At 46.3% G+C, this 26,553-nt stretch overlaps 2 protein-coding genes across 33 annotated transcripts in view; one reads left to right on the forward strand and one right to left on the reverse strand.

Annotated features, from left to right (window-relative positions):
- Window positions 1–26,553, forward strand: part of LOC147571616 (uncharacterized) — a 624,145-nt gene that overhangs the window by 424,962 nt on the left and 172,630 nt on the right. The window contains exon 1 of one of the 31 annotated variants that reach the window (XR_015247234.1): window positions 4,083–4,495. The exons of 29 other annotated variants lie outside the window; for them this stretch is intronic. The gene's annotated coding sequence lies outside the window, so the exon portion shown is untranslated. Of the gene's footprint in view, window positions 1–4,082; window positions 4,496–5,548; window positions 5,573–26,553 lie in introns of those variants that run through there. One more of the 31 variants, XR_015247239.1, reaches the window with a different exon arrangement.
- LOC147571620 (uncharacterized) overlaps window positions 1–26,553 on the reverse strand; it is a 382,686-nt gene that overhangs the window by 145,661 nt on the left and 210,472 nt on the right. The window lies entirely within an intron of this gene.

Genomic DNA, 26,553 nt, shown 5'->3' on the forward strand with positions numbered 1-26,553 from the left:
TATGAGTTTCAGAAAGGCAAGACCCATTTCTTTTATTTCATTTGTTGCATGATTTCTGCACAGTGCCCAGCCCTGTGTTAAGTATTCACTAGTCATACGGAAAGTACAGGAATTGCTAGTCTCTGAGTGTGGTTCCTCTAGCCAAGCCCATGGTGGAGATGATAAATGTACAGTCCACGGGTGGATTTGACCTGCTGACATGTTTCATTTTGATCATAGGATATTTAAAAACGGTTAGTTGCTTGCCAAGGTGTTTTGAACATGGGGAGATTTCATGCCAAAATCCAGGTTTCCAGCTTTTCTTGGAAAATCAAAACATCGGATCAATCAGATCAATACTCCCACATGGCACAGTGTGCCAAGCACGACAGCAGCTGCCTCCTTCAGAAGGGGAGAATATGTTCTCCATTTTGCCACAGTCCCTACCTGATTACTTCACATCTGTTCTACTCTACTCCTTAGTGTTACCTACCAGGCCCTTGAGTTGGACACTTTTGAGAAGTTCTCTGCTTGGTTCTTCCAACCTACAAATCTCTTGGGCTTCACTGCTTGGTCCATACTTTGTTCAGCCTTCTGACCATGCTCTCTTATAAATGGAGTGATTTCTTTCAGGAAAGCAGCCTAGCAATGCTGCATTCTTTGTGAAGCCGTTTCCAGATTCCCTCTTCCAGATGGATCTTTTAAGCACTTGTGTATAGGTTAAGCACTTGTCACGGGTACATTGTACATTGTAAGCACCCCAAACACCTTAACCCTATTATTACACCTTTTTGTGTTCCCGTCTTTTCTTTCAGATCATAAACTCCTTGCTAGCATAAAGGGTGTCACTCATCTTTAGACCCGGTTGTAGCAATTGTACAAAATTGGTGCGTAATAAGTGTGCATTGAATTAGATAGGAATGCACGCACAGCACTGAATTCATCATGAGAGTGTAACAATTTAGGGTGGAAAAAAAAATCCTGGGTCAGTGAGGTTGGGTGGGCAACAAGGGATGTGGAGGGAAGAGCAAAGGGGTATTTCTCAGGTGGACCCCTGAAGAATTTGTTAAAAATGCAGTTTTCTGATCCATGAGCCTTCTGGAGCTGGGGTCTTGGAATGTGAGGTTTTATCAACCCCAACCCCAGAGATTCTGATATAATTAAAGAAATTCTGATATAATAAAAGAAAAGTAAATCCACCCTTCTAATATGTATCCAGAATTAGTAATTCTATACTACACTAAGAATAAAGAAAACAAGTTTTCTTTGTTCTCTTGCATTGTGCTTTTTTATTTTGCTATTTTTGTATTTTATAAACATTTATCACAGATTGAAGTTGGAAACAAAGCTGTCCTTTCTCCTTTAATAATAATCACTAATATTTATTAAGCATTCACCATGTGCCTGACACTATTCCAAATGCTTTACAGGTGTTAACTAATTCAATCCTTACAACAACCCTATTAGGATGGCCTTATTATTATCCCTATTTTAGGTTGAGTAATGGAAAAGTTGGGTTTCAAACCCACATATGACCGACCTGGAGCTCCCGTTGTCAAGCAGGGGCCTCTTGGCTCCAAGAAAATGCAGTAAATATCCCACATCTTCCAGAAAACTCTCTAGACTACTCTGACTGACCACATCAACCTTTGACAACGCTTACGTTCCATTTTCCATATTGTGGTCTGCATCTAGGTCCCCCCCCCCCCAAATATATACCAAGCACTTTTTGGATGGCCAGCCTTGTGCTATTCATTTCCCCTGCACTGTTCCACTTTGCTGTACATTCCCTGGGATGTTCTCTAGTGCCTTTGGTATATGTATTGACTTTCTCTCCAAGGACATTACGTGCACTTATGAGGGCAGAGTAAGCCATTACTCTCTGCACTGCTGCCTTACCTGGGGCCCTTTGCTGCTGTCTACATGGAACAGACAGTATTGTGCAATGGTGAGGGAGTCTTCAGATCTGAGTTCAAAGACAGGTACAACCACCTCTAGTTTCATATTCTTGGGCAGGTCAATGAACCTCTCTGACCCTTAGGTTTCTCCTCTGCAAAATGCAAGTCCATTAACTCAACAGACATTGAACGAGCTACTGTTGTGTGGCACGGGCTGATCAAAGTCGGTGTAGACCCTGAGCTCATGGGGCTTCTAGTCTTCTCCCTTTTCTCCCAGGAGAACTAAATGGGATAATACCAAGTAAAGTGCTTACTCAGGTCAGGTCTTGGGGGCATGTAATAGCTGCTCAACAGATGTCAGTTATTCATTCAATACAGTCTATTTAATTAGAAGCAAGCAGTCCACTCAACACCAGAAGAAAATTTAATTACTTCACACCACACAGATGTAATATTATACACCACTCCATCTCAAGCCTTTACTATTCAGTTCTTGCTTTGCACTTCATGTCCATAGCAGCTATGCCAGGGCCTGGGAAAACAAGTGAGCCTTCCCTCCCCAACCCTGTCCTTCTTTTGTAGGCTGGTGATCTGTCAGAAGAAGAAGGAGAAGGAGAAGGAGAAGGAGGAGGAGGAGGAGGAGAAGAAGAAAGAGGAGGAGGAGGAGGAAGAGAAGGAGGAGGAAGAGGAGGAAGAGGAGAAGGAGAAGGAAGAGGAGGAAGAAGAGGAAGAGAAGGAAGAGGAGGAAGATGAGGAAGAGGAGGAGGAGGAGAAGCAGAAGCAGAAGCAGAAGCAGAAGCAGAAGCAGAAGCAGAAGAAGAAGAAGAAGAAGAAGAAGAAGAAGAAGCAGCAGGAGGAGGAGGAGGAAGAGGAGAAAGAAGAGGATGGGGGCACCTGGGTGGCTCAGTCAGTGAAGCCTCTGACCTCAGCTCAGTTTGATCTAGGAGCTGATGGGTTTGGTGGGTTGGAGCCCCCCCTCCCCTCCACATCGGGCTCTGTGTTGACAGTTCAGAGCCTGCTTCGGATTCTGTGTCTCCCTCTCTCTCTCTGCCCCTCCCCTGCTTATATGTGCAATAAACATTTAAAAATTTTTAAAAAATAAAAGAAGAAAGAGGAGGAGGAAAAATGCCAAAACCAGGGTTAGGGAACTGGTCTCTTTCATATACTGACATTGATGTATCAACCAAACTTTCAGCAAAGTGCAGAGGTATGATATAATTGTGTAGTCTCAAGACAATTATTTAAAAAAATAGATTTAGCTTTAAAAATGAATTCATAGCATATAGAGAAGTGGTCCGGCAATAGGACGCACATGCAAGGGTGTTTGGGAACTATTTTTTCTCAGTGCCGACAGTGCATCTCCCCTCCGGTGCGCTACTCCTCAACTCATTTGGAGATGCTGTGACCATCCCAACAGCAGATCCTTCCTGAATGGTCCTCCCTTCCTCCTCCACCCTTCTCTCGTTTGCCACGTCACACTCGGTATCAGATCAAGCTGCAATCTCTGTCTTGTCACTTAGCAGCTATTTTGAGTTAACCTCTGGAGTTTCTGCAGGAGTAGAGCAGAATAAAACTCTCCTGAGTCAGGACCGTTCTGGAGGGAAAATGCCAGGCACGGAGTAGCCTTTTATTCTCTTTTTTACTCTACCCACCCCCCCTTCTCCTTCCTTCTTACTCTTACTTCCCTCTCTCCCTTTTTCCTTCCTTCTTCCCTCCTCCCCTCCTTTCTCCTTTTCTCTCTTTCAAGAAAAGCCACCAGGTTCGCGGGAATCTCAGAGGAAGTCCTTAGCCAGACCCACTCCCGTTCCAGATTAGATCCCCAGCTTCCCGCGGGCGCCCATGCCTCATCCCCTTTATTCTAAGGTCAGCGAGGGCTTGGGATGTTTGAAGCCTGGGAGGCGAACAGAGTCCCTCCCCGCGCTTTTCTGACTCGGAGCCAGAGATGGAGAGGCGCGGGCTCGCGCCCCCTCCCTTTCCCCCACTTTCGGCAGCGCCAGCCGCTCCGCGCCCCTTGGCACCAGCGCCTTTTCTCTGTCGGGGAAGGCGAGCCCAGCCCGCAGCCGCGCGGCGGGGGCCGAGGGCGCCTCCTCCCTTCCTCCCGCTCCCCTCCCCTTCCTCCCCTCCCGATACAATGACTGGGCCGGAACAGCGCATCAGCCGAGTCTCATTGGCAGCGGCCGCCCCAGCCCCCGGAGAGGCGGCGGGAGGGGGCAGCTGGGGAGAGAGGAGCCGGGAGCCGGGGCTGACAGCGAGGGCGGGCGGGCAGGACGGAAGGACGGGAGGACGCGAGGCAGGCGGCCGGGGCACAGCTGTTAAGTGTGGATCAAAGCGAGGACGCGCGGCGAGCGGCGGCTGGGGCGACGAGCGGCCCCGGGCCGGGGATGCGGCGGGCGCCGGCGGTCCAGCGAGCCCGGGAGTCGGGCCGCGCGGCTCACGTGCTGTGCAGGAGCTTGGGCCGAGAGGAGAAGGAAGAGGAAGGCAGGCGCCCGGGAAGGCGCTGCGCAGGGCGGAGTTGCTTGCACGGCTGGCTCCGAGCCGGTCGCCAGGACCCGCGCGGTGAGCCACCGAGACAATAAAGTAGCGGTCCGCAGCCACAGAGCGAGGAGGCAGCAGAGCAGGTAGGGGGGCGACTGCCAGGGGTGCCCAGCTTGCTGCGGGGGGTGGGGGGGGGGGTGTGCGACCGCGAGCGGCGGCCACCTCGGGCGTTGAGCGTGCGCCTCGGGCGCAGCGCGCGTCCGGGGACCCCCAGCGGAGGTACGGGGCTCCGGCGCTCGCGCGGGTAGGAAACCCCGCCCACGGCTCCTGGGCTCCGGCTACCTCCGCTGGAGGCCCCGGAGCACTTGGCTCGGCGCTTTGAGCGCTTTGGTGGTGTGGGGCCAGGAAGTTTGGCGGTTTCGAGGCGTTGGCGCTGGTGGGGTTTGTAAATGCGCCGCCAGGGACCATGTGCTTTGGTTGTTGCGCGTTCGTGGGAGGTGGGAGAAACGCTGATGAATCCCAGATACTTTCAAAAGGCAGGGAAAGGACTGGCGTTAGGAGAGGATACTTGGGGTTTGGTTTGTCTGCCCGTTTTAACTAGGCGTGTCTGATCCTAGCCGCTTCTCTGTTGGAAAGGCTGTGTGCGTGTGGATCGCCCTCTATCAATTTTCTGGAGTATTTCACCTTTCACCTTCGTGTGTGTGTGTGTGTGTGTGTGTGTGTGTGTGTGTGTGTGTGCGCGCGCGCGCGCGCGCGTGTCGGGGGAGGGGACAAAGATGATGTTTTTGGGAAATGCCATTCGGTTTGGACTGGAAGGTAAACTTCCTTTGCATTGAATGCCCTATGCTCCGAAAGAAACTACTGAGCAGTGATTGGTGTTGTTGACAAAAGGGGTGAGAGCTGGTCTGAAATCTTCCCCGAGCCTGAGAAAGCAGCCGCAGGAGGAGGTCTCTCGCGCTCTCCTTTGTGTGGACGCTTCCTTCCAGATGTGAGAGGGTTGGGCTGGGCGCTCCTGGGTGGGGTAATAATTATCCCGAACATTGCTGCGATCTGCTAGGACTTGTAAACATACCAGAGCCAACTCCTCTGAACTTTTGCAAACCAACTTGGTCTGCTTGCCGGTGCCCAGACGGCTGCGTCTGGAAGGTGGCCCCTTCCGAAGAAAGACTGCGGAGTGCTGACAGCAGCAGGCTTTCCGGAAAGCTGGTGGATCCACAAAGGTTAGCTAGTATTTGCCCCAGAAATTGACCAACCAATTTGGAGGATGTGTGCAAGGTTTTAACGCAATCCCTGACATGCTGCCTCCCGTCCTCAAGAGAATGCATCTGTGGAGCTTCCAAATCAAATATCTGGAGGAGAAGAAAAGCAGCTTCACCTTACTTAACGTCCTCAGGCGGCACTTTCATGTGCCATACACATGCTGTTAAGAATGGTGGTTGACAGCTTATTGTGTGTCGGGCATCCCAGTGGGCACGTTTTGGGCATTATAAATAGTCCATGGAGTGGTAAGCTGAGCGCAGAGGGAGGTTAAGTAGCTTGCTGTAAGTCACACTGGTAATTTGGAGTTTACAAGACATCTGATTCCAGATGCCGGGCTCTAAAGGGGATGTGCTGTAATGGCATTGATGATGACGAAGAAAATAATAGTAATAACAATAAGTCCCTCATATATTTTTTATTAGATTACATAACATGATGGTGACTGACCTAAAGTAAATACTCAGTATATATTTTGGTCTCTAAATTAAATGTCACAAACTAGGTGATGGTTATATTGATAAGTCTATGATGTTTTTTTCTTTTTTATATATCTGAGAATTTTGTAATAACAAGTAAAGCACAACTACACACACACACACACACACACACACGTTTGAACAATGCTTACATTTCTTTTTTTTAAATTTTTTTTTCAACTTTTTTTTTTTTAATTTTTTTTTTCAACGTTTATTTATTTTTGGGACAGAGAGAGACAGAGCATGAACGGGGGAGGGGCAGAGAGAGAGGGAGACACAGAATCGGAAACAGGCTCCAGGCTCCGAGCCGTCAGCCCAGAGCCTGATGCGGGGCTCGAACTCACAGACCGAGAGATCGTGACCTGGCTGAAGTCTGACGCTCAACCGACTGCGCCACCCAGGCGCCCCAATGCTTACATTTCTTAAAAGAGGGCCAGAAGAATTCAGGCAATTCCAAGGACTTACTGCCCAGGAGAGGTTAATCACTTCTTTATGACATCTGCAAATATTAATCAGACACTTTGGTTGCTTAAATTCAGTAATGCAGGTGGAATGTATTTGAAAAATATAATGAGGGAAAATGAAGAAATCTACCTAAAATGCCATTTTAGTGAGGTTTGAGTTTCATTATTGCTGGGAAAATCTCAGAAGTCGCTTCTCCTGGGTTATGCAAGTGATTGCCTTAAACCTCACCCTGCTTGGAGATGAGTAAATTTTCTTCTTAGTGGCAGGACAGTTCTTGACTTCTCAAACAGGCAGACAGTTGTGCTTGAACCTAATAATCTAGAATAATTTCGGGGGAGTTAAAGCTACAGCCACTCCAGAGTGTAAAAGCAGCTAAAGTTTTCTCAGTATTGTTTACTGTCATCACTGGCCTGTTTCTAGCCAGCATGAGAATCCTTGTTCTCCATTTGATTTCACAGATTTAATCAAGATTCCGCATTGCTTTGAGCAGACAAAAAGGAAGTTTTGGCTAACTGACAATACAAATAAGGTACATGGAAAACAGTTAAAAAAAAAATACCCTGTTTTATACAGCCTGCAGTGATTGTCTAAAATTTCAGGAACTCTTCATAGTTATTTTACACACAGTACACACATAAGTGAAGGGTTGAGGCTTGCACTGCAAGTGACCTCCCTCTCTCTCTCCATCTCTTTCCCTTCCTCCCTCTCTCTTCCTATCTCCCTGCCTCCCTCTACATCTGCCCCAGAGATCTGATCTTATCATGAACACATTATTTTTACATACTCAGTAAGTGCTGAGGCTCACTGGAATTACTATCTTCAGCCTATAGATAAATAAATCATATAAGTGAGCTCACCAGTTAAGACTTAGGTGTCTCTCTCTCTCTTTTTTTCTCAATGTATCTCTCATCTCTCTCTTTTTAGATATGATTTTTATTTTGTTTTAGAAGATGCTTTTTTTAAAAGTAATTTATTTATTTCTGGGTCATTAAGATTTCTCTTTCCTCTTCTGGTAAACATGTGCCCTGGGTAGTCAGAAATGGTAAGGTAGCAGTTTTCTATTGCTAGATGCTTGATTTAGGGGCCAAATCCTATTTTCCTCAATGATCTGATTGACCAAAATTATCATGATGTTTCTTATCTCATTTTTTTCTGGTACGATCCTTTTTTAAGCTAATCGCACAAGGCAATGTTTTCTAAAATGAAGATCATGAGGGCCGCCTGGGTGGCTCAGGCGGTTGAGCTCTTGGTTTCAGTTCAGATCATGATCTCACGGTTCATGAGTTCAAACCCCGCATTGGGCTTTGTGCGGGTAGCACAGAGCCTGCTTTGGATTCTCTGTCTCCCTCTCTCTCCACCCCTTCCCCCGCTAGCTCTGTCTCTCTCCAAAATAAATAAACATTAAAATGAAGGTCATGAAATCGATTTAGTGGGCTGCAACCAGTATTTTTTTTTTTAAAGTATAACAGGACAGAAAATATCAGCATCATCATATGTTAGTAAGTGTTCTGTAGTTTCATGAAACTTTGAGTCAGTTCTGTAACTGGGGCTGCATGCACATTCTGGGTTGCAGTATAAAATGTAATTCTTACCATGAGTTGCTGTCTAAAAAGTGGAAAGCTACTGCCGCAGGGTGTATTTTCATAATAAGTGACAAACACCCAATTCAACTGGAATTAGGAGATACATATCTATACAGATATGTATATAAATATGTATGTAAATTTTTTTCATATATACAGGTTCAAGTTACTGAAAGATACATACTTAGAACTGGCCCCAAGTGCATCTTGTTCAGGGCTAAACAATGACTTCAGAATCTGATTTCTTCCTTTGGGTCTTCAGCTCTGTCTTCCTCTTTTTTCCTCTGGGTATAGGGTCCCTGTCGGGTGACTAGCTGACTATAGCAGTGACTAGTTTACACGATTTTCAGTTCAAGTCCAACAAAAAAGGATAGACCTCCTTTGCCCAGGTGTTGAACAAAAAGCCTCAAAACTAGTTCTGACTGGCCTGATTGGCATGGTTTGGAGGGAAGCCCTGTGCCAAATGACTTCTGCAGAGGTTGAGGTCTTTGCCTTGTGGTGGAATCTCACCCAGACCACATGGACTGTGGGTGGCAGAGGGCTGGACCTCCAGATGAATACAGTTGCTGGATAAAGGGGAAATGGATGCTGAGGAAATCAAATACACATTTGTTGAAACGTACAAGTGTCTGACTCAGTGAAAGGGGATTTCTGTTCTCCGTGATGCCCGAAAGAATGGAGGCTGAACTGAATTATACTGAGGCACATAGGTTATCAATATGACTTCTCATGTATGCAAGGAAAGCCTTAGCTGTCACTTTTAACCTAGTCAATACCAGGACTTAGGAGATCACAATGCAGAACAGGTCAAATTGATAGCGGTTGCTCTGCTTCACAATGGCACTGAGGGAAAAAAAAGGCAGATATATTGATTAAAAATCCACTACAGACCCTAAACCTCTTGCAAGGGGTGGTCTTGACCCTTCTTGCGTTTATGTGCGAATCTTGGAAGGCGGCGTTTATTTTAATCACTTGGCTGCACTAATGTGGTGAAAGTAGTTGTTGAAGTGGTGTCTTTCAGCAAATTGTCTGAAGAATACACCTCCTTGAGGGCCAAGGCCAGTGAGTTTTCTGCTCCACAGCTCGTCAGCCTTGAGATATTTATCTGGGTCTATGTTACTCTGCCCTTGGGGATGTGCTGCTTTTAATTATCCTCTGCCACTTCGTGTACAATTATCCAGTGGGTAAGGGGGCCCTAATTGTGTGCGGCTGCGGAGATAATGTGCACTCACAGCAGAGGTTCCCTCGAAGTAGGGGACGGATCATGCTGGCTTGCCCGGGTCAGTCCTGGTTAATGCCTCCGCCTCCAGTTTGGATGATAAATTATATGGTCACCTCACATAGACTATTTTAGGGGACCGTGATTAGAGGTCTTTTTAATAGATAAAGAATTCCTTTCACCAGGCAAGATTAAATGTAACATTTAAGGATGGATGCTTGTGTGGTTAAAGTAAAAAGGAAAGCAAGAATGTGGTTACCAGAAAGGTCATGATAGTGTAGTGATTCTTAACCCAGAATGATTTTGGCCCCAAAGGAACCCTTGTCAATGTCTAGAGAAATTGCTGCCATTTATTGTTGCCCTTTGGGGAAGGTGCTGTAGGCATCTAGCATGTGGAAGCCAGGGAGGCTGCTAAACATCCCACAATGTACAGGACAACCCCCAGAACCCAGGATGTATATAGTGTTGAGGATGAGAAAGCCTGGTATACTAGTTATATTTGAGGAGGAGGGAGAGAAAGTGTCTAGGAGCTTCTGAGGCAACAGAGTGATGGATACGTGGCTGTTTACGTGGAGATTATAGTGAGTTGTGTAGTTCCATTTTGTTCATTTTTCATGTATGTCATACTTAAGAATAAAAAAAAACTTAAAAAAAATAAAGAGATGCTCACCATAACTGCAGGATAGGATGGACATCCCAATGCCTATGAGGGTCCTGTTCAGATGTGAAGGCTCAATAAATAATAGTAGAGAAGAGCTAATGGTAACAAGACCAGCTCACATTCCCTAAGCATTCACCTGTGCTGGGAATTGCTTTGCCAGGATCCCATCATATTTGTTGAATTGACAAAGTCTATGTGTTGACCAGTATTTTACAGAAAGACAGAATGAGTTTGGGTTAGGGACACTGGCTCTCGAGTCAGATGACCTGCCCTCAAATCCAGTTGCACCACCTATGGAGTGTAGGACTCTGAGCAAGTGGCTTACCCTTTTTTGTGCCTCACTTCTCTCGTCTATAAAATGGGGAGAGTAGGAGTTCCTACCTCATTGGGTTAATGTGAGGATAAAATGACAGTGTAAAGTGCTTCATCCAGTGCCTGCTACGTATTAAATACCCCATAAATATTAGCTATTATTATTTTGGAGGCCAAGAAGAAACATTAATAGCTATATTTTTTTATTGGACACTATGTGCTAGATTTCAGTCTAAGCATTTTTCAGCCATCCTTTTCTTTATGCTTGCAAAAATCCTCTGATATAGGTGTTATGTACGTTTATCGCTCCCATTTTATAGATGAGGAAAATGGAGACTTGGTGGAATTAGCAAATCATGGAGACTTAATTTCAACCCGAAGTCGTTCTGACTGCAGAGCCTCTGCTCTCAGGTATTATGTCCTTTTGTGAGATCTGAAAGGGAAACTTGAGATCAGCTAACCCACAAAAAATCAGCTAGTCCCAAAGAGAGATGTGATTTGGCAAGTTATTAAGGGATGGTGCAGGGCCAGAACCCAGGTTTTTTGCCTCCCACCATCTTCCAAAACCATCTGTGTTTTGCAGACAAATGCATCTACCTCACAAGGCAACTATGGTGGGTGGGAGCAGACCCAGACCAGGGACACAGGGTCTGGAAATGTGGAGATGTCTTCTAATTCAGCTACAAAGTAGCCCAGGGCTGTGTTTGCCGAAGTGGGCTAGGTGTACCCCTGGTGGTGTTTGAGTTAATTTTAGATGATAGATGGAGAATTATTTTACTTTGATGGTTGCTTGTTTATTTTAATGTGCACCAACATATTTTTTTTCCACTTAGACCTTCAACACTTATTAAAGAATGTATTTCTTTCTGCCTTGCTGAATAAACTGTTGACAGACTGCATATTACCGCTTAGGATAAGGCTTAGGATATGACATTTACATAATGTCAATGTAAAATAATTTTAAAATATTTGTTAGTAACAGAGTGTGGGTGGTGCTGAAAAATGGCTACACCCCCAAAGGGAATCTGCCAATGATGGAAGTCTGGGAAATACCAGACTAGAGAATGTGTCTCCAGCATGGTGCTCTTGAATCCCTTGGGGATCAGATTCTGATTCAATAGATATTGGGTGGGAGCCTGAGAGTCTGACGAGCTCTCAGGTGATGCTTCTGATGCTCATCTGTGGACCATACTGTGCCTAGCAAGGGATCAGAGAACCTAGAAGGTTCGTGGACATGTGCTGGGTGTTGTGGGAGGGTCAGAGATGGGTAAGGTAATCCCCTGCCTCCCAGGAGCTTAATCTAGTTGGGGAGAGAGGATGTGAGTGGGCCAGGGAGGTCTGCAGAGAAAGCTTGGCGGGAAGGGAGAGGTTCAAGTACAGGTGCAGGTCTGCCCAGAGCCGCTGCAGCAGGATGGCAGGAGGGGAGGAGGGGGATGTTTCCCTTCGGCCTGAAAGATGTGTGGCAGCAAGTGGAGAGTTCCAAGACAGGCTTGCCAAGCAGGAGGAAGGGTGCGAGTAATAAGGAAGACTCTAGAAAATGCCTCTATATGCAAAGTGGAGATTTCCACAATAATGGGATCAACACAGAATTAGTCTGGAACGTTCAGTTAGAATAACCTGCCTGGGGATGTCTGAGTGGCTGTCGGTTAAGTGGCTGACTTCTCTTCAGGTCATGATCTTGTGGTTGGTGAGTTCAAGCCCCACGTTGGGCTCTGTGCAGACAGCTCAGAACCTGGAGCCTGCTTCAGATTCTGTGTGTGTGTGTGTGTGTGTCTCTCTCTCTCTGCACCTCCCCTGCTCACGATCTCTCTCTCATTGTGTCTCTCCAAAATAAATAAACATTAAAAACAAAAAAGAGAGAATAACCAGTTTCTTCAAAGAATAGGCCCCTGCCTAGAAATAATAGTCCCCCTTTTCTTGAGTCTCCAGAAGTGCCAGGCATTTGCCATGTGCTTTTTGTACAGTGTGTGGCACCCATCTCCACAGTGACCCTCAGTACCCCGCACTTTACAGGAAGAAACGAAGGCCTGGAGGGGCTGTGTGACTTGTTCAAAATGCACCCAGCTGGTAAGTGACAGACCCGGAATTTGAACTTGGAACAGAGTCTGGGCTGTTTGACACAATCCTGCGAGAGACTCTGCTCTTTGTGATCCCTGACAGTTTCAGCCTGAGAGGTCTAGCTTTCTCTCCTGAGAGCATACCTCCCAGGAGCTTCGTATGGCCCATCGTGCTTCAAATGAGAGTATTGCCCCCTGAGACAGATCCTCAGCAAACATCCAACATTGTCAAGTGGTGTATCCTTCATTGTTATTTATACAAGTTTATTTTTCTTGCTGCCTTGCTAGATAAGTTATTAACAGACCAGAGTTTTTGGCATTGTGACCATAAATTAGAAATAAGTTCAAAAATGCATCCCTCCACCCAAATAAACACTGGCTGTTTTGTTACAACAAGGAGGCACTTTCCTTTGGAAATCACCAACTAGCCTAGATAGACAGTTATTGGAAATAATTATGCCTCCGCCACAGCGTGGGGCCAGTCACAGCCCCGCCTGATTCAAAAGGTCTTTCTGGAATACCAGCATCCATCTTCCAGCTGCTGCTTATAACAGCCAACAGCGTCTGTAGGGGACCCGACAATGGACGCAGCCTGAGGATTGTTTCCAGGCTTCCCTTGTTGGACCTGACCGAGCCCATCCCATCAATACGGTCATTGTAAAAGAGCAGGAGGACCATATGCAACCCGAAAGGGAGGCGCAAAGCTCACAGAGCCACCGTGGTCCTGGTTCATCCAGGTTTAATAAATGGTACAATTATGCCAGATGAAGGAGGAGCTGGGGAGAAAAAAGGGTTGAGAAACAGGAAGGCCAGTTCTAATCTCATCTCAGCCGCCAACTGACCTGATCTGTGTTAATTAGCTGTCTGAGTTTGTCAAGTGGCTGGTGACACTTGAGGTTGCGTCCATCCTAACCCTTTACACTACGAGCCATCAAACGTGTGCCCCGTGTGCCTTATCTGCCCCTGTTGTATTATTATCATTTTTTAAATTGTTTTTAAGTCCCAGATAAATGTGTTTAAAATAAGTGCATTTACAAAGGGCTTCCTTATCAGCAGTGTGTTGGTGGAACAATTCAGTAAAATTATTTGCTGTGCAGTAAAAGTAATATTTGGCATAACTTGTCATCAAGTAACCTTTCAGTATTGAGGCAAAGATCAAAACATTAGGGTAGCGTAGCTGTTTTGAGAAGCTGGGAAAGATAAGGGTATTTGAGGCCATCACAAATGAACTAATTGCATCCATTTAAATGGACAAGTTGAAATGCAAGATCCTGATCAAGTAATGAATACCATGTGCCCCTAGACTGGGAACAACGTAGAGCCTCAGCCCAGTGGGGCCATAAGATGTAAATTGAGGACATAGCATGGTAATTTGCTCCAACTGTGCTAAATTAATTCAATGCATTTTGAAGTGAAAAAAAAAAAAAAGTGTGTTATATACCTTCCTGTTCTCAATCCAGCTGAATTGTCACTGCCTACAAAAAGGGGAGTGTCCCGTTTTCTCAAGGCCAAAGTTTGACTCAAACAAACGAAGAGTCAGAAATCATTTTTTGCAGCGATTCAGCTGCTTTGAGCTGTTTGGATCACGAGTGGTTCTTGTACTTTGTATCAGGAAGGCTTAATTACACCTGGAAAAAGCATACCAGAAAACTATCGCTAGTCTTTTTTTAGACCTCAGTGAAAAGATTTGAAAATGATCAAGATAAAGGCTATTTAAAAGTTGATAGATTGTCGACAAGTGTTCATACTATTCGGTAAATACTTTCACTATAATGATAAGGGGGGCTGTGCAACTGTGTCCTCTTTCAGAGTATACAAGGCAAACTTTCTTCTTCTCACTTCTTATACAGTTTCATTTATCTGGGGTTGTCAAGGAATAAATAATCTGTTTCACTAAAGTGATTTTTCCAGGTGATTACAGCTTACCTCTGCCTACCCACATTATTTTTTTGCTCGAACTATTTTTGATGAAAACATGGCACATGGTTTTTTACTTTTTTTACACGGAGTATATAAATGTGGGTAGATGGTTCCCGGATTTGGGCTCCTCATGGCAAACACCGCGTTTTGTTCCTTGCCATCATCCTGTTACTCTTTGACAGCTGAATTGTGGAGCTGAGTGCCTCTGTATAAATAATCACCGATTTTTATTCTCTAACAGTAACTGGTAGCCCTAATCACACGGTTTCTCCGAGTAGTCAGCAAACCCCACGTGGGGTGCTAGGAACTTCATGTACATTATAGTCTTGGCTAATCTGCCTAACCCCCAGGAAATGAGATTATTCTTCCTGTTTTACAGGTGAGAAAATTGAAGTTTAAGAAAGTAGTAGTAAGCAGTAGGGCTGGGATTTGAACCCCTGTCTCTCCATGAGGCATGCTTGTTGATAGCTCTTATGAGAGTTGCCTCTTGCTGTCTTTCTCTTCTCTGCCTCAGTTTGGGTATTTGTGTCTGTCCCCTTGCTTTAAAGACTTCCGCTGAGTTAAGTTTGCAAGATTAGGTGTCTACCTTTTTTACGGGTATCTGTTTCCTTAAATGGGGTTCTGAGGGTACTTTTGCTGATTCCTAGATTCCCAGATACATTCTGCACAGTTGCAGTTTCTGGAACTCTAACCTGTGAATTCACCACTGTGTATGCTAAGGCTTTGGGGGGATTAGAGGATTTTCTGCATTATGATTAAGCAACATAATCAAGAAACCTGCCATCAGGAATGCTTGGTGAGTCCAGAATGCAGGGGTCAGCAAACTTTCTGTGAAGGGCCAGGGACTAAATGTATTAGGCTTTGCAGGCCATATGGTCTGTGTTCACTTACTTAACTCTGTCTTTCTAGGGCAAGAATTGTCACAGACAATACATAAAATAATGGGGGAAGCTAAATTCCAGTAAAACTTTATTTAGAAAAACAAGCAATAGGCAGGAGTTGGATGATGGGTCTAGTAGTTTGCTGACTCCTATTACAATGGGGGAAAGGACCACCAGTCAGGATATTTTATTTATTTTTAATTTTTATTTTTATTATTTTATGTAAATATTTTTTAAAAGATTTTTCATTTATTTTGAAAGAGAGAGCATAAACAAGGAGGGGCAGACAGAGAGGGAGACAGAGAATCCCAACAGCGCAGAGCCCGATGCAGGGCTGAAACTCACGAACCGTGAGATCGTGACCTGAGCTGAGATCAAGAGTCAGACACTTAATGACTGGGACACCCAGGCGCCTCCCAATCGGGATATTTTAAACGCCTAACTAGGTAGGTAGTTCAGAGACAGTGAGTGTAGAATGAGTGGTGGTTAGGCCCATGGACTCTGGAGCTAACTGCCTGGAATTTGTCTCCTCACTCTGCCACTAACTATTCGAATGCAGGCAAACATCCTAATCTCTCTGTGCCATGGTTTTCTTTTAAGATTAGGAAAATAATGGTCCTTACATCATAGGGTTGCTTTGAGAATCAAGAGAATTATATATAAAGTACTTAGAAATAAGCACTGTGTAACTTTCTGTGAAGTTAAGAATCACAAGGAATCTGATTTCTCTCTAGTGATACTAAGTATTGTAATGAGTTGAGGGAAAGAACAAGACTTCGTATGCTCTGAGTGCAGTGGAGGGCAGCGATCAGGCTGCAGCCAGTTGAGGATGGACGTGTGGAGGGAGGAGGGAAGTTTGCTAGTGAAGGCAGCACAGTGGGTCAGGAGAAAACCTGGGCTCCTTGGCTGGCAGTTACGGGGAACTGGGTGTAGCGGTCTGGTCTTTACATCAGTTCCGTCTAGGGCGCTGCTTTCCCCATCTGTAGAATAAGGGGGTTCACCTGGGTTAGTGCCTGTGAATTGTTTGCTCGCAGGTTGAATTCTGCCTATAGAGAGCTTAGTTAGCCCCTAGAGCATTTTAAAAAATATTTGAATTAATCATCGGCAATTACGAATCAGCAGATTCTGCAAAAAAACCTTTGGATTCCAGGTTTCTTTTAAAAATTCAGAAGCTCTAACAATACTGGCTGCATTCCCTCCTGGCAACAGTTGGCTAGTGCTGAGTGATGGCGGCCCATGGGTTCCATCGTTGATGACTGCAGCAGGTGTCACTGGTGCCCAGCCCATAGACTTGCCCTTCCATTGCAGTGCAGGCCAGCCTGACCTCCAGCTGCCAGCACCTGCATTCATCTTGCTGAGGACTCTCTCTGACTGGGGGTGAGTGCCAGGGATTTGATGCCCACCTTTCCAATGATGATGGGTTCAGTGCACAGACACCTGAGCTCCCTTGCCCATCTGGTGAGACAACTGAGGGGTTATTCTACACCTATTTCGAGAGTTTTGCCGTAGGGTTCATCTCCAGTCACCCATAGCAAGAGTTGACTTAATAGGACACTCCCCTTTTTATGGCGTTTCATTGCTTTTCTCATTTCCCCACTCTCCCACTGGTGGTCCCTGGGATGACCTCTCAGAGAAATACCTTAGTTGCAGTTGAATCCTTGTGCAAGGCCAGCTTCAGGAGGAAGTCAGAGTAAGAAAACCGTGGCCTTACCACTGAGGCCAAATGAGAATTGCCCTTGTTTTTCATCATGCTTGGGCAGTTTTCTTCCATAGAGAAATAGTTGTCCATCCCATGACTATCAAAAGAGGGAAGGTTAAGGACTGAATGGGCTGCAAGCGTCCAGAAGAATGGAAGTATATTCCTTGTGTAAGTAAAGAATAGATGGAAAGCTTTTGTGCAAATGACCTTTTTCATTCACTGAAGTCTTGCCCCATAGGTGTCTGAATTTCTGATTTCTTCAATAGAAGATCCTTATGGATTCTTAAAGTGGGGACGATTTAATGGGGTATTCTGCAAGAAGCAGTCAGAACCCCTGCAATGTGATTGGTGGATTGATTTAAACTGCCTGAGGAGATGCAAAAAAAAAAAAAAGGAGATTTGAGAATCAAGCTTGTTTTCTTTTTTTTTTTTTTAATTTTTTTTTCAACATTTATTTATTTTTGGGACAGAGAGAGACAGAGCATGAACGGGGGAGGGGCAGAGAGAGAGGGAGACACAGAATCGGAAACAGGCTCCAGGCTCTGAGCCATCAGCCCAGAGCCTGACGCGGGGCTCGAACTCCCGGACCACGAGATCGTGACCTGGCTGAAGTCGGACGCTTAACCGACTGCGCCACCCAGGCGCCCCTCAAGCTTGTTTTCTAATAGGTGACCAACCAACCTGGTTGACTCAGGGCTGAGAACTCTCCTGGGATGTACTAAATCTGGGAAAATCCCAGGCAAACCAGACTAAGCTGGTCACCTACTGTAGATACAGGTCACACCTAGGACCTTTCAAACTCCAACCCCTGAAAGTTTATGTCCTATGTATGTGTATATATATATATATATATATATATATATATATATATATATGTGTGTGTGTGTGTGTGTATGCTTATGAGTATATATATATATATACATACATTTAAATAAAATATATATGTATAGGTTTTAAGTTTCTTTATTTTGAGAGAGAGAGAGAGTGGGGAGGAACAGACAGAGAGAGAGTGAGACAGAGAGAGAATCCTGAGGAGGCTGCACACTGTCAGCACAGTGCCCGAAGTGGGACTTGAATTCATGAACAGTGAGATCATGACCTGAGCCAAAGTCTGATGCTTAACTGACTGAGCCACCCAGGTGCCCCAATGAAATCATATTTTTTAAATGACCCCAAATTTAAATGCATGCTGAAAGAAAATAACTCCTTTCTAGATTTCTAATTATAAAAATCTGGGTAAGTTTAACAGCATGACTTCAGTTTTCCTTTTTGTCTGTGCCTCTGCTTTGCCACTGTGTGGACTTAGCTGGCTGTGGGGTAACACAACACTGTTAGTTAAAGGAGGGAATTTGGAAATATTCAGTACCTCTTCCCTTTCAGGGCCTCCACTCTGTCATTCAAGCAGGGGCTCAGCAGCGTTGCCCCCGCATTTGACGCTCTGAGCGCTCTCCTCAAAGGTAAATAGGGAAAATGGAGAAGGTGCCTCACTTGTGTTTGAGGGTAAAACACTTCCTGGACATTTGCTCTGCCTTAAGTTACCCATCATCTTTCTTCCACTGGGTGTTTATCTATTTTTAGTCACACTGTTTTAATCAGAAGTGAACTTGTAAAAAGCTTTATGCCCAAAGTAGAAGAGTGTCACAGCTGGATGAGGGAGGGAGAGCCATGCCCCCAGACAGAGGACATAAATAGCAAAGGGTGTGAATGGCACTAGAATGTGGGAATCTCTGAGAATCAGAAACCAGATGTGTTGTCTGCATAGCACAGCGTGGAAGGAAGACCTGGGCATTTGAAATTTAGCAAGATTTTTGGCATCAAATGAGGAAATTTAGACCCTGGCGTAAATATATAAGACTCAATGGGAAAGTTATAAGTAGATTTTTTTTTTAAATTTTTTTTTTAACGTTTTTTTATTTATTTTTGGGACAGAGAGAGACAGAGCATGAACAGGGGAGGGGCAGAGAGAGAGGGAGACACAGAATCGGAAACAGGCTCCAGGCTCCGAGCCATCAGCCCAGAGCCCGACGCGGGGCTCGAACTCAGGGACCGCGAGATCGTGACCTGGCTGAAGTCGGACGCTTAACCGACTGCGCCACCCAGGCGCCCCTAGTTATAAGTAGATTTGTAACCAAAAATATATTGTGTTTGAACCCAAGATCCATCATTTAACTCCATTTATAATCTCATACAAGTTAGGAAACCTTTCCTGAGCCTCATTGTCCTCATTCATAACACAGACCTGAGAAAGAACAGAAGCTGACTCTGAAGTGCCAGTAACGTACTATCACCAATGCTAGGGATGTTAGAGGAACTGCTTTATTCAAAGTTTTACAGTCCTGCAAGGTTGGTATAATTAGCCCCATGTTACAGATGAGGAAATGGAGGCACTCGCATGTCCAATAGTTTTCCCAGCATCACTCAGCTAGTAAGTGATGAAGCCAGAATCCAAACCTGGGTCCGGCTGACTCCAAAGCCTGTGCCAGCCTGTTGTAACTTACCTCTCACAATGCTGGCCTTCCTTGCGTCCGCCCAGAAGCATATCCTGAGGTAGACTGCAAGCAGTGTATTTGGAAAGTGCAAGAAACAGCAGCAGCGAAGTCAGGAAATGAGACGAGGAACAGAAGGCCCACAGAAAGTGTGTTATCAATCCGACTGCCACCGTGGGCTAGGAGAGCTCCATCCCACTGTGGAAACTTGGAAACCAGCACAGTCCCTACATGCAGCATAGTGCAGCCCAGTGCAGTGGTCTCATCCAACGGGTGAGGGAGCTGGGGTGTTTATACACCCATTTGAGGTGTATAACCTCACCATTTGAGGGCTGCTTCTGGGAGGAAGAGTGATAATTCCTACAGGCTTCCCTTGTATCCTGTGCTTGGCAAAGTAGGACCATCAGCCCGAGGAAGCCCTGGCAGAGAAATAAATGCAGGTGTGGTGGTTGGGAGCAGGGCACTGTAGCAGTAAGGAGAAGTAAGTCCGGAAGCAGTAAGGAGAAGGGAAAGAGTGCTGACAGCAGCTGCTACGTGGATGTTAGAACCAGTCAATATGTGTAGAGGCAGGCCTAGGGCCACCATTTATGGAGGGTATAGTATGATTGTGTACATAATTAACAGTGAGAGGACTTTTGAGGGCTTAGTCTGGGTCTTGTGAATCCTTACTTGACCTAGAATTGTTCCCAGGCACCTAGAGGAAGGCCTAAGGGAGGTCATCTTTCAGGTGTTGATCATGAATTTGGGATAAATGCCAGGCGTGCCTAGCCCTCCACATTGGGCTGTTTCTTTGGTGGCTCCAGGCATCTGAGGTCCTTTGAGATATCTACTACCCCTGGGTCTGGGTCCAGAGGGAAAAGCTGCAGTGGGTGCTTCCACACAGAACCAGCCACCACTTCCTCCATTCAGAAACCCAAAATTTACCAGCCCTGTGTTCTCTGAGGAAGGAGGGTTTGAAAAAGGATTGTGAACCAAAAACAGGAAAGGATAAATGTAGCTTGGGTGACATGATGAGCCAGGACTTAGGTTTCTCTTATGATGATAACAGCTTGTTTTCCTGCCACCTCTTAAGGTTTGCTTTTCTTTCCAAATGTAATTACTGAGCACTACAGCTGTTGTAGTTTTGGGTTGTCCCACTTCCAACCTTCCCTCGGTCCATTGGGGGGGGGGTTCCCCATTTTGTGTGGTCTTGGTGGGGGCAGTGCCCATCTCTCCCTCTGAACCAGAAGATCAGATTGTTCCTTTCTTCATGTGATGCAATCCAGGAATATGGCAGAGTCTAGTTTTTGTTCCCTTCCTCCTATTAGTAACAACCCCCACCCTTTGGGTTTTCTCTGGGCTTCTGGCTGCCATGGTAGGGACTACATTTCCCATCCTCCCTTGTGTCTGGTATGGCCATGTGACCAAGTTCCACCTAATCCACCTCCATGAATGGGAGAGGAAGTGGTGGGTGCAGGTTCTAGTTGTTCGCATTAGAAGGAAACGCCTTCTGTTTGTTCTTCTCTCCTTGCCTTAAGCTCTGGAACAAGGAAGAGGTAATGAGCCATCTTCAAACATGGGAATGAGGGCAATAATCCAGTCGTTGGCTTGCAACCTTCGGAGTTCCCCAGGTGAAATCCGAAACTGGCCCCCTTAAATGGAGGTCAAGAAGAAATGGAAGAAGGAGGCAGACCACTGCACCCTCTGAAGGCTGAGTCCTTGAAATGGCTCCTACTGAGGGAATGCTAGGCAGAACGTATATTCCAAGGACAGTGGCGGTGGGGGGTGGGAGCAGGATACTTATGGAGCCACTGATGGTCTGGGTCCAGCTTAAGTGTCACCCAGCAGTCACATCCTCTCTATGACTTCCAACACCAGGAGATGGCAGAGCATGAAGGTTAAAGAGGTCCAGGTCCCTCCCTCTCTGTATGGAGCACAATTACACTACCAGCCCCTGCCCCTGCCCGACCACCCTCTACTTGAATTTGAACCAGAACTTAACTCAACAACTCTTACCTGGTCTTTGTTAAAAACCAAGAACCTATATTTTAACTGATACAAAGGCTTGACACATGACTTAGCCTAAATCAATGGCAGTTACTAGAAAAAATCATGGGAGTTGGTGCCAGGAAGACCTGGGTTTATCCTGCCACTTACTAACTGGATGATGTCAAATAAGAGATTAATCTAAACATTTTCTGAGGCTGTGGGATGCATTGTCATATTTAATACTCCAAAGCAAGTCTCTGGGGGGAAAATGCCCGGCACAATGCTTGGCACATGGTCAGCAATCAATGGAAGATGGTTATTGATGTTATTGTATCATTATTAATTATTCACAATGCTGAATTGTTGCTGACCACTCAGGCAGTAAGGCGGTATTAGTAACCTTATACCTGCTGGCTCTGAGGTCTGGAATTCATTGTCCAAATTTCTAGAGAGTTTGGGTGATCCGTGGTAAATTAGCAGGTCAGCAAAAACTGTATGTTCCCTCAGACCACTGTGGGTAGCAGGCACTCGCTTACCTCAAGTAATTAGTGGAGCAGAGGGTACGTCTGATGATGACGTGGACAGACCCCCCTGGGGTGGTGCCTTTTGATCCCTCACGACGCACACCCCGGGTGGGTGTGGAGAGGAGCAAAGCAAGTACAGGCAAGGTGTGCCTGCCAGGGGAGACTGAGTATCTTTCTTTCCAGCACTCTTCCCAAGGCTAACTGGGAAGCCGCATCTTTCGTGTCTGTGACCGCTGCCAGTGGTTTACCTGATTTCCGCCTCCTCCATTCTTAGTAACAGACCCCCAGTTTTCTTTGAGGCGGTAGTATGCTTTGCTGAGCGACTACCTTTCCCTTTCTCCCGCCCTATTCACTATGGCGGTGGCAGCAAGTGCTGGCTGGTGAAGTGTACGTGTGTGTTGTGGAGCTTCTGGGAGGGTCCCAGTTGGGAGCTGACTCAGACGGGACGCATGCTCTTTTTGCCTTTCTGTCATCCTTCTGCCGCTGCCCAGAACACAGGGATGATGGCTGGAGGGAGCTTCAACACCACTTTGTGACTTCAGCAACAGCCATGGGCTCAGGATAGCCAAGTAGAAGGTATAGGGATGTGCTTTCTTCTGGAAATGGCTGCCCCACACGAATACTTGAGTGCCGCCCAAAGCTCCTCCCCCTCTCACCCCTCCCCACCATTTCAGCTTTATGTGTATTAATTGGCTTCGGCCTTATTTTACCTGAAGCATTTCAGTAGCCTTGAAGGTTCGAAGCACCATGCCACAGAGCTACGAAGCTACTTCTCTCATCTTCTTGTGGGGCTGGATTCATTTCTTCATCCTTTTTGCAAATGCCCAGTCTGCCTTCTCAACAGAGTAATCTGATACCACCATTCTGCCCACTGAACTTACTCATGACTGAACATTTTGGTGCTTAATTATTCTGACTTTTTTTCGTTTGTTATTTTATGGACTTTGCTTGCGGTGGAAGGTGTTTTCTTTTTTCCCCCAAATACAGTAATGCTTCTTGTTTTCTGCTTTTCTGAATATGTGGATGGATTCCTGATGATTGTTCCCACAGAGGAGGGATCTTGGAAAAACTAACCCGTGAGGTAACCTGAGGTTTGCAGCCCCTTGGTAATCTCTGTTGAATTAAAAAGCTCGACACACATGGGGCGCCTGGGTGGCGCAGTCGGTTAAGCGTCCGACTTCAGCCAGGTCACGATCTCGCGGTCCGTGAGTTGGAGCCCCGCGTCAGGCTCTGGGCCGATGGCTCAGAGCCTGGAGCCTGTTTCCGATTCTGTGCTTCCCTCTCTCTCTGCCCCTCCCCCGTTCATGCTCTGTCTCTTTCTGTCCCCAAAAAAATAAATAAACGTTGAAAAAAAAATTAAAAAAAAATAAAAAGCTCGACACTCTGCTGGTTATTCATCTTTTTAATTAAAAAAAATTTTTTTTAGTGTTTATTTATTTTTGAGACAGAGAGAGACAGAGCATGAACGGGGGAGGGTCAGAGAGAGAGGGAGGCACAGAATCTGAAACGGGCTCCAGGCTCCGAGCTGTCAGCACAGAGCCCGATGCAGGGCTGGAAATCACGCACTGTGAGATCATGACCTGAGCCGAAGTCGGATCCCTAACCGACTGAGCCACCCAGGCGCCCCTGGTTATTCATCTTTTGATTCTCATCTCCAGGCCCATCTTCCTCTCCTCTGAACTGGGATGCGGGATACAAGTCTACAAGCTACATCTGTCACCCTCACTTTTAGCTGGCTTCTGATTAGGCTGTGTCAGTGGGAGGTAATGGCTGGTGATGGGGATGCAGGAGGATGGGGAAGGGATTTATTTCTGCTTCCAGCTCAAGTGTGTCTCTCTCCAACAGCAGCAGGTATCAGTGGAGCTATAGCCAGGAAATGTGTACTTGAGTGGAAAGACCAACCCTAGTCTCTTATTTACAAACTCCTCTTGCATCCGAAGAATCTAAGTGAGAGAGTAGCTCGGAATAATAAGTGAAGTAACTAATGTGCCCCAAACACGTACAGATTTCACAACCTGCAGTTGGGTTCATTCATCCGTTTAGTCATTCAGGAAACATTTGTTAAGTGTCTACAGCAACTGTGTGAGTGACCCTGGGGATCATAACGTAGGTGATTGCGACAGTGTTATTTGGAGAGGGAGTGTTACTTTGGATTAGCTCTGGAAGAAATACTGTTTTTGGACCCTGTCTTTCAGCTGAGCCAGAAGGCCAAGAAGGAGCCAGCCATGTGAACCTCTGGGGGGAGAGCATTGCCAGGCAGAGGGCATGGCTAATGCACTTGCCAGGAAGTAGGAGCATGCCAGGAGGGTTTTAGGAATGGAAAATGGGTGGGTGTGGCTGGAACTAGAGAGCTGGGGAGGGCATGATGAAGCAAGATTATATTATGGAGGGTCTTGTAGAAGGTTTGTATTTTATTCATTTTTTAAAAGTTTTTTGTATTTTATTCCTTAAAAAAATTTTTTAAAGTTTATTTATTTTTGAGAGAGGGACAAAGAGAACGCCTGGGGAGGGGCAGAGAGGCGGGGGGCGGGGGAGAGAGAGAGAGAGAGAGAGAGAGAGAGAGAATCCCAAGCAGGCTCTGCACTGTCAGCACAGAGCCCTATGTGGGGCTTGAACTCATAAACCGTGAGATCATGACTTGAGTTGAAACCGAGAGTTGGACGCTTAACTAAGCTACCTAGGTGCCCCTGGTTTGTATTTTATTCTAAGGACAATGGAAAGCCAGTGTATTATTATAAGCAGAGAGGTGACATGATCTGACTCACAATTTTTTAAAAAGTTGCATGAGATATTTACTAGGTGGAGACTAGCAGTAAAAGCAGCATGTTAGCTAGGAAGGTGTAACCAGGCTTCAGGCAAGTGGTGATGGGGGCTTGAAGTAGGAAGAACATTCTTCAGGCAAACCAATTAAAAGAGATGCGAAGGGAGGGGGTGAGGGCAGGGCTTGGGTGGGGTGGGGTGGGGCAAAGAAACCAACACAAAGACCGGAAGAGGCTACTGGGAAGTTTATCTGCCAAGAAGTTCGTTGTGTTATGAAGCCACTGAGGGTCTCAGGCAGAAATCAAAGTGCCTTCTTCAGCCTTAGGGCCTGGCCTGACCCCAAGAGTGGGTGAGCATCCATTGTGAGGGAGGGTGGAGTGCCCCCACCCCCTCACCCCGCGCCGGGTGCCACTTGCTGCTCTCAAAGCCTTGGGTCATTGTCCAAAGGAGCCGGCTTCCCACACAATCCCCTACGACTTCATCTAAGTCATCTCTGTCAAGCTATACTCAGGGAACTTTCATCTGACCTTGAACACAAGCAGGATTGGAAGTGCTGATCTCCAGGGTAAAGTATGTGCTGACTCCAGAGAGAACCAAGAGTCTCCTCTAGGGAATATCTAGAACCAAGTGGAAAAAGTGAGGGTCCTGGGGGCCCAAACGAGCCCCGTTTACATTCCAGGTAAGAAGACCAGGAGGGGGTGACAAGCCCTTCTAATATTTTTTTTCTGACTTTAATTCTTCTCTTTCCTCGTTATGGCTGTTTGCCTGTCATAGCTTGGGCTTCCCCTACAGCAGAGAAGACAAGGGTGTCCATGGTTTATTTTGGGAAGAGGTCTCCATGAGCCTGAGCGGGGATTGTGTGACTAGGGAAGAAGGGTGCAGACCATCACCTGTGGGCAACCGGATCTCTGTCCCACTGGGGATGCCTTGAGATGCCATATAAAATGCACCTTAGACTTTTCTACCTGTGGGGAGGAAAAGGGGAGTCTTTTTGTCCATGGGCTCTTGTCCCCCTTCGAGGCCAGGCTGCCCCCTGGATGTCTGCACCCTCACACTTCCAGGCTTTCTCAGGTCTCACACAGAGTGGCTCCTGGCAGGCATCCCATGCCCAGTCCTAGGGCTGAAAGCCCAAAACTCTTTCCTTGTAGGCTTTTACATTACATGCTCTTTTAAAATGCTGGGTTTTGACTCTGGAAAGGTCAGAGAAGTTAGAGAGAAAAAGGGTCTGAGAGAAAATAGAAAATGGCTGCCAAAAGCCCTCGAGATTGCCCTTAGGTCTCTCGCACGACTCCTCCCCCTCCCTCCTCCCAAGCCCCCTCCGCAGCCTTGCACACCTACGCACTTCACTTCCCTGATTCACTGTCATCACCGAAGGCGCACATCTTACTTTGTGTCAGGCTTTTCTTAATTTCCCAAATATGGCAATGTGCACTGCCTTAATTAGAGCTTTTTGATGCTAAGAACCAGACCCCCAAGAAAGAGGTTTAAGTTAGGGGTTCAGTCGATTGCGCGTCCAACTCTTGATTTCGGCTCAGGTCATGATCTCACGGTTCAGTTCGTGAGTTCAAGGCCTGCGTCAAGGTTTGAGCTGAGTGTGGAGCCTGCTTGCAGTTGTCTCTCTGCCCTCCCCCGCTCGCTCATGCTCTCTCTCAAAATAGTCTGTAATCTACAGACTACTCACATCAGGATCACCTGGGTGTTTTCTGCAAGCCCCCATCCCTACGCCATGCCTACCTGCTTTACCAGGAGCCTGAAGGACTGGCCAGATGATTCTTCTGCACATTTGCAATTGAGAATCACTGCTCCAGGAGACTCCCAGGGCTCTGTGGAAAGGGTGCACACAGCTGGGCCTCCGAGGAACCAGAACCATGTCGGCCATCTGCCTAGGTCTTCAGGACCTTGGTCTCTTGTTTCCCTGCTGGTCTCCTTA

The sequence above is a fragment of the Puma concolor genome, unplaced genomic scaffold (assembly GCF_028749965.1).
Source record: "Puma concolor isolate L17-30 unplaced genomic scaffold, mPumCon1.1.hap2 unalloc_scaffold_14, whole genome shotgun sequence".
NCBI lineage: Eukaryota > Metazoa > Chordata > Mammalia > Carnivora > Felidae > Puma > Puma concolor.